Source organism: Aulonocara stuartgranti (assembly GCF_965226115.1).
Source record: "Aulonocara stuartgranti genome assembly, chromosome: 18".
Taxonomy (NCBI): Eukaryota; Metazoa; Chordata; class Actinopteri; order Cichliformes; family Cichlidae; genus Aulonocara; species Aulonocara stuartgranti.
The window spans coordinates 32,991,709-33,001,724 of record NC_138954.1 but is presented as its reverse complement, the minus strand read 5'-3'; the positions used below and the strand labels follow the sequence as shown (position 1 = coordinate 33,001,724).

General features: G+C 41.2%; 1 protein-coding gene across 3 annotated transcripts in view; it reads left to right on the top strand.

The window, feature by feature from the left end:
- Positions 1 to 7,064: 7,064 nt before the first annotated feature.
- The window catches only part of brinp2 (bone morphogenetic protein/retinoic acid inducible neural-specific 2), a 292,899-nt gene continuing 289,947 nt past the window's right edge, over positions 7,065 to 10,016 (top strand). For all 3 annotated transcript variants that reach the window (XM_082514232.1, XM_082514233.1, XM_082514234.1), the window contains exon 1: positions 7,065 to 7,907. The gene's annotated coding sequence lies outside the window, so the exon portion shown is untranslated. The remainder of the gene's footprint in view (positions 7,908 to 10,016) is intronic.

Sequence of the window (10,016 nt, the reverse complement as noted above, 5' to 3'; positions counted from 1 at the left end):
ACTATTAGGGTCTTACAACATAAAGCAACACGAGATACTATATGTAACACTTTCTAATGCGGCCCACAATTAAGGGTGAAATTCCCCTGTATAAAACTGAATTTCAATGCATTTTATTTAAAATTACAATGCAATTATATTTACCTACAAATACTTTTTTTTTTTTTTGCTTGTCCCATTTGGTTCTTTAGCCGTCAGAATTGTTGTCTGAAGACCAACAAGGATATCCAATGGATTTACTTTCCCAAATGGATCATCACGGCCTTGCCGTATTGGTCCATTTGATCGACCTTTGTTGTTATTATTTATTTTATTTTCAGTTGTTACAAACGGGACAGACATGACTGAGGGATAGGAAAGGGAGAAAGAAAGATGAAGGATAAGAAAAACAGAAGGGAAGAGGGATGTTGTGCCGGGGGAGTCTGCCAGGCGACGTCTCTTTGATGACGGTGTCTTAATTTTGGCCGGGGAAGATGCACTTTGAGCCTTCTTCATTACTAAATCTTGGAAGCACCGGTCGATGTAATCTTGGAGAGCGTCTAAACTCTCCCCGTTGTCCTCCAGGGTGTTAGAGATGATTGGACAGATGTTGTTAGTTATATGACAATTGATTAGTTTATTTGGCAATACTGAAGCTTAAAGAAACTTTGTTAAATTCTACGCTACCATTCGCTTATTTTCCGCCAAATCTCCGGCGTCTGACGTCACCTACAACATGGGTCGCTTACCTTTTCCTGTCACTTCCGTCACTTACCTCTCCCTCCTACAAATACTTAAAGATAGGCACACTAGAATAAGGGGGTAAAAAGTCTGTTTTCTGTATAAAAAGATTTATACAGGAAACAGCAGAATAATTATACTGTAAGTAAAATTTAAGTAGTGTGGAAATAATTTTAAGTAATCTTGTAAAAAAAAAAAAAAATCAAAATAATTACCAAGAAGTTGATATCATGTTTAATACATAAAATCTGATAAATAATTATTCCTGTATATAGGAGCAAATTGATGGCTACAGTGAAAACCTACGCTAAAGCAGCTTGCAACCTTGAGTATCTGCATTTGTATTATTGATGTAAACTTTGACTGAACTCAGTCTTTGGCTCAACGCTCAGAGCAATCTCGCTCTATTAACGCATGCTGTCAAACACACACACAATGACAGGCAGGAACATACACACAGTCAACAAGGTAGCAGACAACAACAGGATCGCCTGTTACCTTGAGTTGAGCATTCATTACATACAAAATGACTTGGACCTTGTCTAGTGGAGACATTGTTTTCACCAAAGCGACAGGCCATTGTTCACCCACTTTGTAAACCCTGTTCTGTTACAAGGAAAGTGGGCGCAAGATTGAGAGTTTGGCTCAGTGAATAACACTATATTGTATAGAAATGTGAGAAATATAGTTTTATTATTGCATGTCTGTGTCTGTTTTACTATTTCAAAGTTTTCACTGGTGACACTTAACGGCCCGCAGGTCCAGACTGCAAAGGTGACTTCACGGGTGTTTGCAATCAAAGCCTCAGGGTGAAACAATCATTTGCCCGAGGCTCAAAGATTCACTGAACTCTTTACATTTCAAAAGAGCTGGCTTTCTGACTCTGTGCAAACAAAATTGCTTTATATTTTCTCCTTATCATTTCCTTTGATGTCAGCACTTTGTTGCATTATGTATTTATGCAAGTGTCTGATGTGAATATCATGGGATAGATGTAGTAAAACCAAAAACCCCACCTTATTGGCAAAAGTTGCCAAAAACAACACAGTGAATTTCAACTCGGATTGTGTTTCTAGGGTTGCAACTGTGGGATATTTTTCTTGTTTCGTTGAAAATCTTCCGAACAGCAAAACACATTCCAGAGAACAGAAGAAGAATCCAAAAGAAGAAGAATCTAAAATAAAGTGAAAAGCCATTGTAACTACCATCAGGCAGTGAAATAACAAGAATGACTATTTAAATATTTATATTTGACTCGAGGATCGTGTCATATTATATATTATATATACAAAAACAGAATCATAAATGAAAAACTGCAAAACAAACAGAAAACAGTAGTGTATATTTTAGAGACTGTCTTGAAGAAGAACAGTCTAGAATCTAATGATTGTACGTCCCTGTCAACTACTCAGATTGTAGATTACTGCCGTGCCTGTCCTGAGAGGATGCTGAGGTGAAGGAAACATCAGAGATGCTTTGCAAGAACCAGGAACTGATGAAACAAGTGAATGTAGTGACCTTCTCATGACGGTCTGGTGGAAAGGTGGTCAGTTCTGCCTCATAACCTGCATGCCTTGCCTGAGTGGAGCGGCAAAGACAAAGTTAGTCTTGATGTGCAGAAGGTTCCTCCCGTGAGCTCTCCTTATCTATAACTTTAGATAGTTTCTGCAGTGAACTTCTTTTTGTAGTTCTTTGAGCTCCAAGCCGATCATAGAGCAGGAACACAAAACAGGGAAGGCTGACTTAGAGTTTGCATATCTAAAAGAAAAACTGAGGTTATTATGCCGTCATATTTGTGGCAAAACAGATGGCAGTAGCAGTCTACTCAATTCTAAAATAAAATAGGAACAGGAAAACATTTGCCATTTTTATACGTTTTAGAAATCTAAACAAATTCTTCTTGTGTGACAAAGCCATTATTTGAAACTGCATGTCCCTGAAATTGTTGTAATGTACTTGCATAAAACAACACAGATGGTAGGAAGCTACTGCTGAAACACAACCATAAACTACTTCTTCTGAGGAGGGTTTGTGTGCCTGGCTTCCTTGTGTGCTTTTTGTAGATGTGAAAACCCACAAAGTCAAAGAGATCTCTGAAATAGTTTATGTCTGACCGTGTTGTCAAAGTTGAAATCTTTATATATTGATTGGTGAGTGTCAAAAATAGCTTCTCTTGGTCTTCAGCCTCTATCAGTCTTTGCAGACATTCTAAGATTTTGCCATAAAAAATGCATTTATCTACATCTCACATTTATTTGTGTTTAAATTTAGCTTGGCTTTGGTAAAAGAAGGGCATTTTTTAGATTCTTGACTGTGCGTTCAAGATGTATTAACACACACGAACATCCTTTAGCTGTGATTATTATTTAATACATGAAAAATGTCCCTTCTGTCCACTATTTAACATTACAGCCCACAGGAACAGGAACATAGCAAAAAGCTGAGCTGCTGTGCTCAAGTCTTGTACCTTTTAAGTCTTGAAGACAAAATAAATCCATCCTGTGGTTTCCAGTGAGCTGCTGTCATCTTCTTGCTTCTCTCCCATCACGGTCTTCTGTTCCAGACGACTCTGTTTTAATCCCTCACTTGTTTCGAGAGAGGGGGAGGAATGGAGGTATGACAAAAGCAGGAATGAGCGATCCCACACTAAAAAGCCTGATGAGGAGGCATAAACAAAGCGCACTTAGCTTTCACAGTGACACGAAACATAAATGCTTTCACGCCAACAAAGCTCATTCTGCCAATAAAATATTGTCATACAGCTGACAGTGACAAAGACCCTGTGTGGGCAAAAACTGAGGTGAGAGCTGCAGATTTGAAATTCTGTTCTAAGCAGAACACCACAATATTTCACTTTCACTTTCACTTGTAATCCAGAAAACCAGAGAGTAACGTTTTGTTGACCCAGTAGACTCTAGTTATTTTTGACATGTTGTAGAAATGACAAAAGTATAATTAATAACCTGTAGACCAACGGCCTTCTATTTAGTTATCCCAATGACATGAATGTATCCATGCTGGTCTGCTGAAATGGTTTTCTGGTGAACCTGACTTGGCTAAAATGAAAAAAAACAGGAAAAAAAAACAGAATAAAAACAAAACAAACAAACAAATATATATATATATAGCACTTTTCTACTCTATCGGAGCTTTACATAACTTGCACATTCACTTTTTTCTACGGTGTTCTTAAGTGCTTCCTATCTGACATTCACACTCTGATGGATTCATGGGAGAGCACCATGGGGTTAGTATTTTGTCCAAGAATACTTGGCATGCAGACTGGGATCAAACCACCAAATCTCTAGTTAGTAGGGGACCTGCTCTACCAGCTGAGCTACAGCCGGAACATTGCGTTCACATATAGAATATCTACCAGTTACCATTCATCTATTAAGATTTTGATATCCCTCTATCCTTACTGGACTTAAAAAAAAACAAATGACTTAATTGTCAAAGGAGCTTGCAAAGAAAATTAATTAATTAATTAATTAATCTTTTATAGTGGACATTTTTCAAAATCCCCATGAATGCCATTCAAAACAACAGAAAACGATGAACCTCACTCACTCATTCTGTGCAGGGGCTTAAAATGAAAACTCACTTTGTGCTAAAGCTAGCCAGCAAACACTCCAGGAGCTGTTTTAATGGGGCACAGAGTTAAATCAGAGAGTAGCAGAAAGACATGAAATCTTAATCGACCTGCGAACTGAAAGAACAGAAAGAAAAGTCCGTCATCAGAACTTTATCGGTTTTGTTACCTAAGGTCTAAGCAACTCCACAGCTCGTTACTGTATTTCCCACAATATCTGTTGCTACTGTAATGACCGCTACTGCTTGCCACTATGTCAGATCTTTCCAGTGGCAGCTTAGAAGTTTTTAAATTTTCAATAAAAAAAACGTAGTGATGGGAGAGAATGCAGGAGAGGAGGAACACCTGGCTCCAGCAGGAAGACCATCATGACTTAACCTACCCTCTGAGGTCTAACTCTAACCCCTAATCTGAACCTTGTTCTGTTAGAATGTATGATTTTTGACTTTCAAGACTTGTTCTTGTAGGTCGTTGCAATAGGTGGACAAAAAATAGACATTCCAACTGATGCATATCAAAAGTTTTTATTGTCATCAAAATGTAGGGCTGTGGCTACTGAATTTAGGTCGACTCACAAGACTGTAAAGCAATATGACCAATCTTTTAATACAGGAGCTGACGCGCCATAAGAATTTGTTCTTCTGCCTCAAAATCATTTTTATATTTCACACTTTGAAACCACACGTGACACACCCAGTCCTAAGACTCTCGAAACCTGATGAGCAAATTGAAGTAGCTGCAGTCACGTCGATACTTTGATTTGAGAAAATCTTGGAGATTTGTTGATGTGAGCCTTAAAATAGCTGTAAATAGGTACCTGCTACTCCAGTGAAGATGTTCCCCAGGTGCCTTTCTAAATAAAATGCTGCCTAGCTTGCAGTGAGCATCTCACTCCTGTATGGCAGCAAGTGATGAATGCTTCATGTGGCTCCAAGTTAACTAAGTTCATTTTGAAACACTCCCTGGAGCGTTGCCATCAATCAAAGCCTCTCCCAGGAGCTGTCAAGCAACTTTTCCTGCCTTATTCTGCTACCATGTGCGGTTGCGCCACAACAATATCCAGCCCACCCCATTTGCTTCCATTTCAGGCAGCTCAGGCACTTACTTAGTTCCCTACTTTTGCCTCTGGGCTGGATATTTAACATGCAAGACAGCCTCCAGCCTCCTTTTAACCCAAGAATGGCTTTTGGCATAGGCCAAAGAGAACAACACCTACTCCAAAGTGCCACCAACGGGAGTGGCGCCAAAGAGAAGAAAAAAGATTTCCTCATTGCTGATAATTTTACCCTTAAAAGTCTGCCATTTTCGTGCCCATAAACAGTTATAACCAGTACTCGAGCCACAGCCTACAGATGAACCTGAGAGGAGTCTACAGATAGACTGCAAGGAGACGCTCAGCAGGGGGAAGGCGATTGTTGTATAAGCTGAGTGCATCTTTTTAATCTTATCAGCTAAAAAAATGATCTGTATTGATAAAAAAAACAAAAAAACGACCAGCCCATGGGATAGGAAATCCTGAACCAAACATGTGCTGTCCACATATCCTGGCACTAGGAAGCCCTGAAAATATTTCTGCCTGTGGTGTAGTGGGAGTAGCAGACTAGCTGATATGGAACGAGGCTGATTTTAGGGGAATCTGTTATTTTTAAGCTTTTCCACGGTAGTTGCTCACAGCATTGAGCAACTACCGTGTATGCAGTGATGTTCTCAGTGTTCCCTGCCAATATTAGAACATGAGCATCACTGAAACAAACTCGTACATCGATAATGTAGACCCTGAAGTCTAGATGATGAAGTAAATCACACAAATCCAGATGTTTTATTGTCATTGGCCTCCAACTTAATAATCGTGCTGCTCATTTGTTCCAAAAAAAAAAACAAAAAAACAACCCACATCAGCCTTCATCGAACCACATGTTGAAGTGTTTCCAATTTAAACTGGTAACAAATGCCATGTTAGAGGTAGTGATAGTTGCACAAACACATAAATTTCAACCAAGTGACTGCGGTTTTCCAGCTGTTTACTTTTATTTTCACCTAAAATTTTTTTAGTCTTAAGTTACCTTTAGGTTCCATGCTTAACTCCTACATTTCAGGTTTGTTGTCTGAAGTCAGAAACAAAATGGTTTTCTTGCACATGTACACAAAGGACCGGGCTGTAGCCACCAATTCATCTTAGACTCATCAAGGAAGCTACTCAGCTTTCAGCCACCATATATATATATTTTTTAAAAAGAAGTAGACAGACAGTCAGAAGTGTGTATGCTTAGCATTGGTGGATGCTGTCATTATGTGTTCCATTCGGCTGAGAGTCAAATATGGCTAAAGCACTGCCAGTGACTTAGTGGGTAAAAGAAATGAACTAAAGAAGAAAAAGAGGAGGGACGCATTTTCACGTTCATTAGCCGGCCTGTCCCTCTGGGCTCAAACACAGAGCTCAGTGCACGAACTGCCCTCCCCGATGAACCCATCCATCCACACATAGCACACAAACTGCATTATCCTCATTTCCTGGGACACTCTCCTTCCCCTTTTACCTTTCTTGCATCCCACTTCTCCCATTTTCACCTCCGTCGTAGTTTATCTAATGCCACCTCTCTCCACCCTGTCTTCTTTCCTGTCCCTTTCTCCCCCCTTTTCTTAGAACACATCATCGCAGCCTTCCTCACCATCCCCGTCTTCGGTCTCTCCGCTTTCCAGCCAATGGCTGCTGAGAGGGGCGTGGTTAAATAGAAAGCGGATGGACGGAGCTTGTTGGGGGAAAAGGGAGAGGGAGACACAGAGGAGAGCGACGATGAACAGAGACGCTTTCCTTAGCTTCCTGGAGAAGCAACGCCAGGCTTGACACTGAGTGATGATTGTCACGCAGAGAGAGTCGGAATAATAACGCGGAATCAAATCCACAGAGAGAGGGGAGGAGGGGGCTCAGTCTGTGGATACCTGCGCGTCTCCACTCCGGCCGCAGGTGCGCTAGGGTCCCTCTAAAGGGAGTTTGATCTGTGAGAGGCAAGTGCGAGAAGAACCAGTCCTGCAGGGATTATTTTTCATTTTCTCGCCAAGTGTCAGTTTTATTTATTTATTTATTTATTTATTTAATTTATTCTTTTAGTTAAACTGAAAGCAAACTTTCTCTCCCCTTTGCGCCACCTGCAGTCATAGTTCAACTCCAGGTCTGACTCCAGCTTCATTCTGAGCTTTGTAAGTCTGTGGGCTGTTCTTTCAGACCTTTCCTGAGCTCGGATTACACTGGACAGCACCTCCAGTCTGAAAGGAGAATTCCTCAGAACTCCCAAGTTAACGAGAATCGGGAGTCCTTTCCAGTCCAGTCTTTGCTTTAAAACGAGCTGATGAAGAGAACAATGTCTGGATTATTGCAGCCGCTGTTCAACCTGCCCCGGGAAAGAGGGGAGGAGTGAGGAAAGCAGTAAAAGAAGGGAGGAGGAAGAGGTGAAGAAGGGGGGGGAAGTCGGCGGCGTTTAGCTGCCGTCCACTAGTTCTTTAACGCCTTTGCTGCCCGGGTTCTCCACTCTCTTTTTACGAGATACACGAACAAACATCAAGAGACGCGCGGGGAGGACCTGCGTTCACACCCTGGGTGAGTTTGTGTGTGTGTGTGTGTGTGTGTGTGTACACTGGGGGAATCAAATGTGGGGAATAGTAGAGGATCGCTGTTCTGCGTGTTCGTGCCAGGTGCGTTTTTACGCACAGCTCACTCCGGGTTGATACGCACAAGTCAATGTGGGTCCAGGAGGATTAGTGACGCATGATCGATAAGAGATGTGAGAAAAATGAAGAGATTGCAATTCAGGTGAATGTGACAGGACGCTTGTTTTGCCCGTTTAAGCAACTTTACGCCCAGAAAAAATGCGTAAATAAATACTGGCGCTCACACGTGGGTCTTTATTTGTCATTTTCCCCTAATACATTGCGCATGTTTCCAATAAAAATGTGCGCAATTGTGTTCCGCTTCAACCCGCAGAGTCTACATTCCCGTCACGCTTGGGAAACGCGTTTCTTTGACAGCTTATGACAGCTAAATTGTAGTGTATGTATAACAACCTCACAATCGTGTGTGTGAGTGTGCGGACAGAAAAAAAAACTCGCTGTTCTAACTAGTGAGCACCTTCCTGCCTGCCTCTCTCCTCCCAGTGTGTCTTTCTCTGCCTCCGCGTGTGTGTGTGCGCGCGAGATTGTTGCTCCATCAGTCACCCTGAATGCCTGCCACGCACCGCACAATTTCTCACAAATTCGCTCAACCATGTAAGCACATTTACCTGTCAGCTACTTTGTCGAGACTACTGTAAGTAAGAAATCCTCAGAGAAGACGAGGTGCTGCCTCGGCAGCTGTGTGCTATATATATATATATATATATATATATATATATATATATATATATATATATTCCTTTCCCTCCGTAATGGGGTCCAGTCAAACAAATAATGGGGGAGGAAGAAGAAGTGAAAAAGGGAAAAGGTGAAAACCCAACTCTGGGAGCGGGACACTTGCTCACCGAAAGAGATCAGTTTTCCATCGTTAAATAATGCACCATTCAATCAGCGTACACACCCACACGCTCACACTCGTTCACCTGGAGGGAGGACAGCTCTTCCCGTTTTCCCTGCCTGCGTTTAAACAGCAGTGACGCGCTGACGAATGCTCGCTGGAAGAGCCTGCAGATGAAAGGGTGAGTGCAGGACACAGCGGGCGCATAATGGCGTGTTTTGTAAAAAAGAGCGTGAGCGCAGAGCCGTCCTAACTTCACAAAGTGAGAAGTGATATTGAACGCTCCCGACCAGCGATGGGTGCGGGCGAAGTGGCCGTTTGAGAGAGTTGACACACGCACCAAACTGCAGCCATTCCTTATCGATATTGTTATGCTTTTGGGCCCCGATTCAAATATTCCGCTGTTGTGCAGTACAGTAGATACCAATGTATGATTGAAATCAATAACACACAACATTAAAACAATCACCATGAACTTCAGAGATTTTCCTGAGAGAGACCGAAAAGGAACCTCTGAATTCTAGTTGAGGTGAATAATTTGCCATTTTTATCCTTTCTTGTGTCCAAATCCTCCATTTCCCATAATGCAACCAATTTGCAAGCCTTCTTTGCTGTTTGAGCTCCATATTTGTCAAACTTTGAGCACTCGGTCTGGAACACAGCCTTTATCAAAACTATGTTATAGAACATCATGGTAACAAAGAAATGCAGAAAGTATTGTCACTATGATTTCACTGAAGTTGATACTGTCCAGATAACATTGAACAGTATAATCTAGAAAAACAAAACAAAACAAGAGCCTTATCTCCACAATGGAGTTCACTCCAGCTGCTAGAAATTGTAACTAGAGCACCATATACACTCCTAAATATAGCCCCCAACAATTGCAGGCACATGTCCTGGTGTTGAGTAAGGAAATGACTCTTTTAATATTAGATCTGTGTGCTGCCATATGAATGTCACGGTGTCCTGAAGCTGAAAAGATTGCACTGATATACAAATGCATTGGTGATTTAGATATTTTTATGGACACAATGAAGTCAAAGTGGTAGTACCTTTTAAATATATATATACAATTTTTAGATTTTCACCCAGAAATGACATATTAGGGGTAATTTTTAGGTTCAGCATCTTGTCTGAGCATGGTTTTGCTTGCAAACTAAAGGAGCCAGGAATTAAAACACAACCTTAAGATTGGTG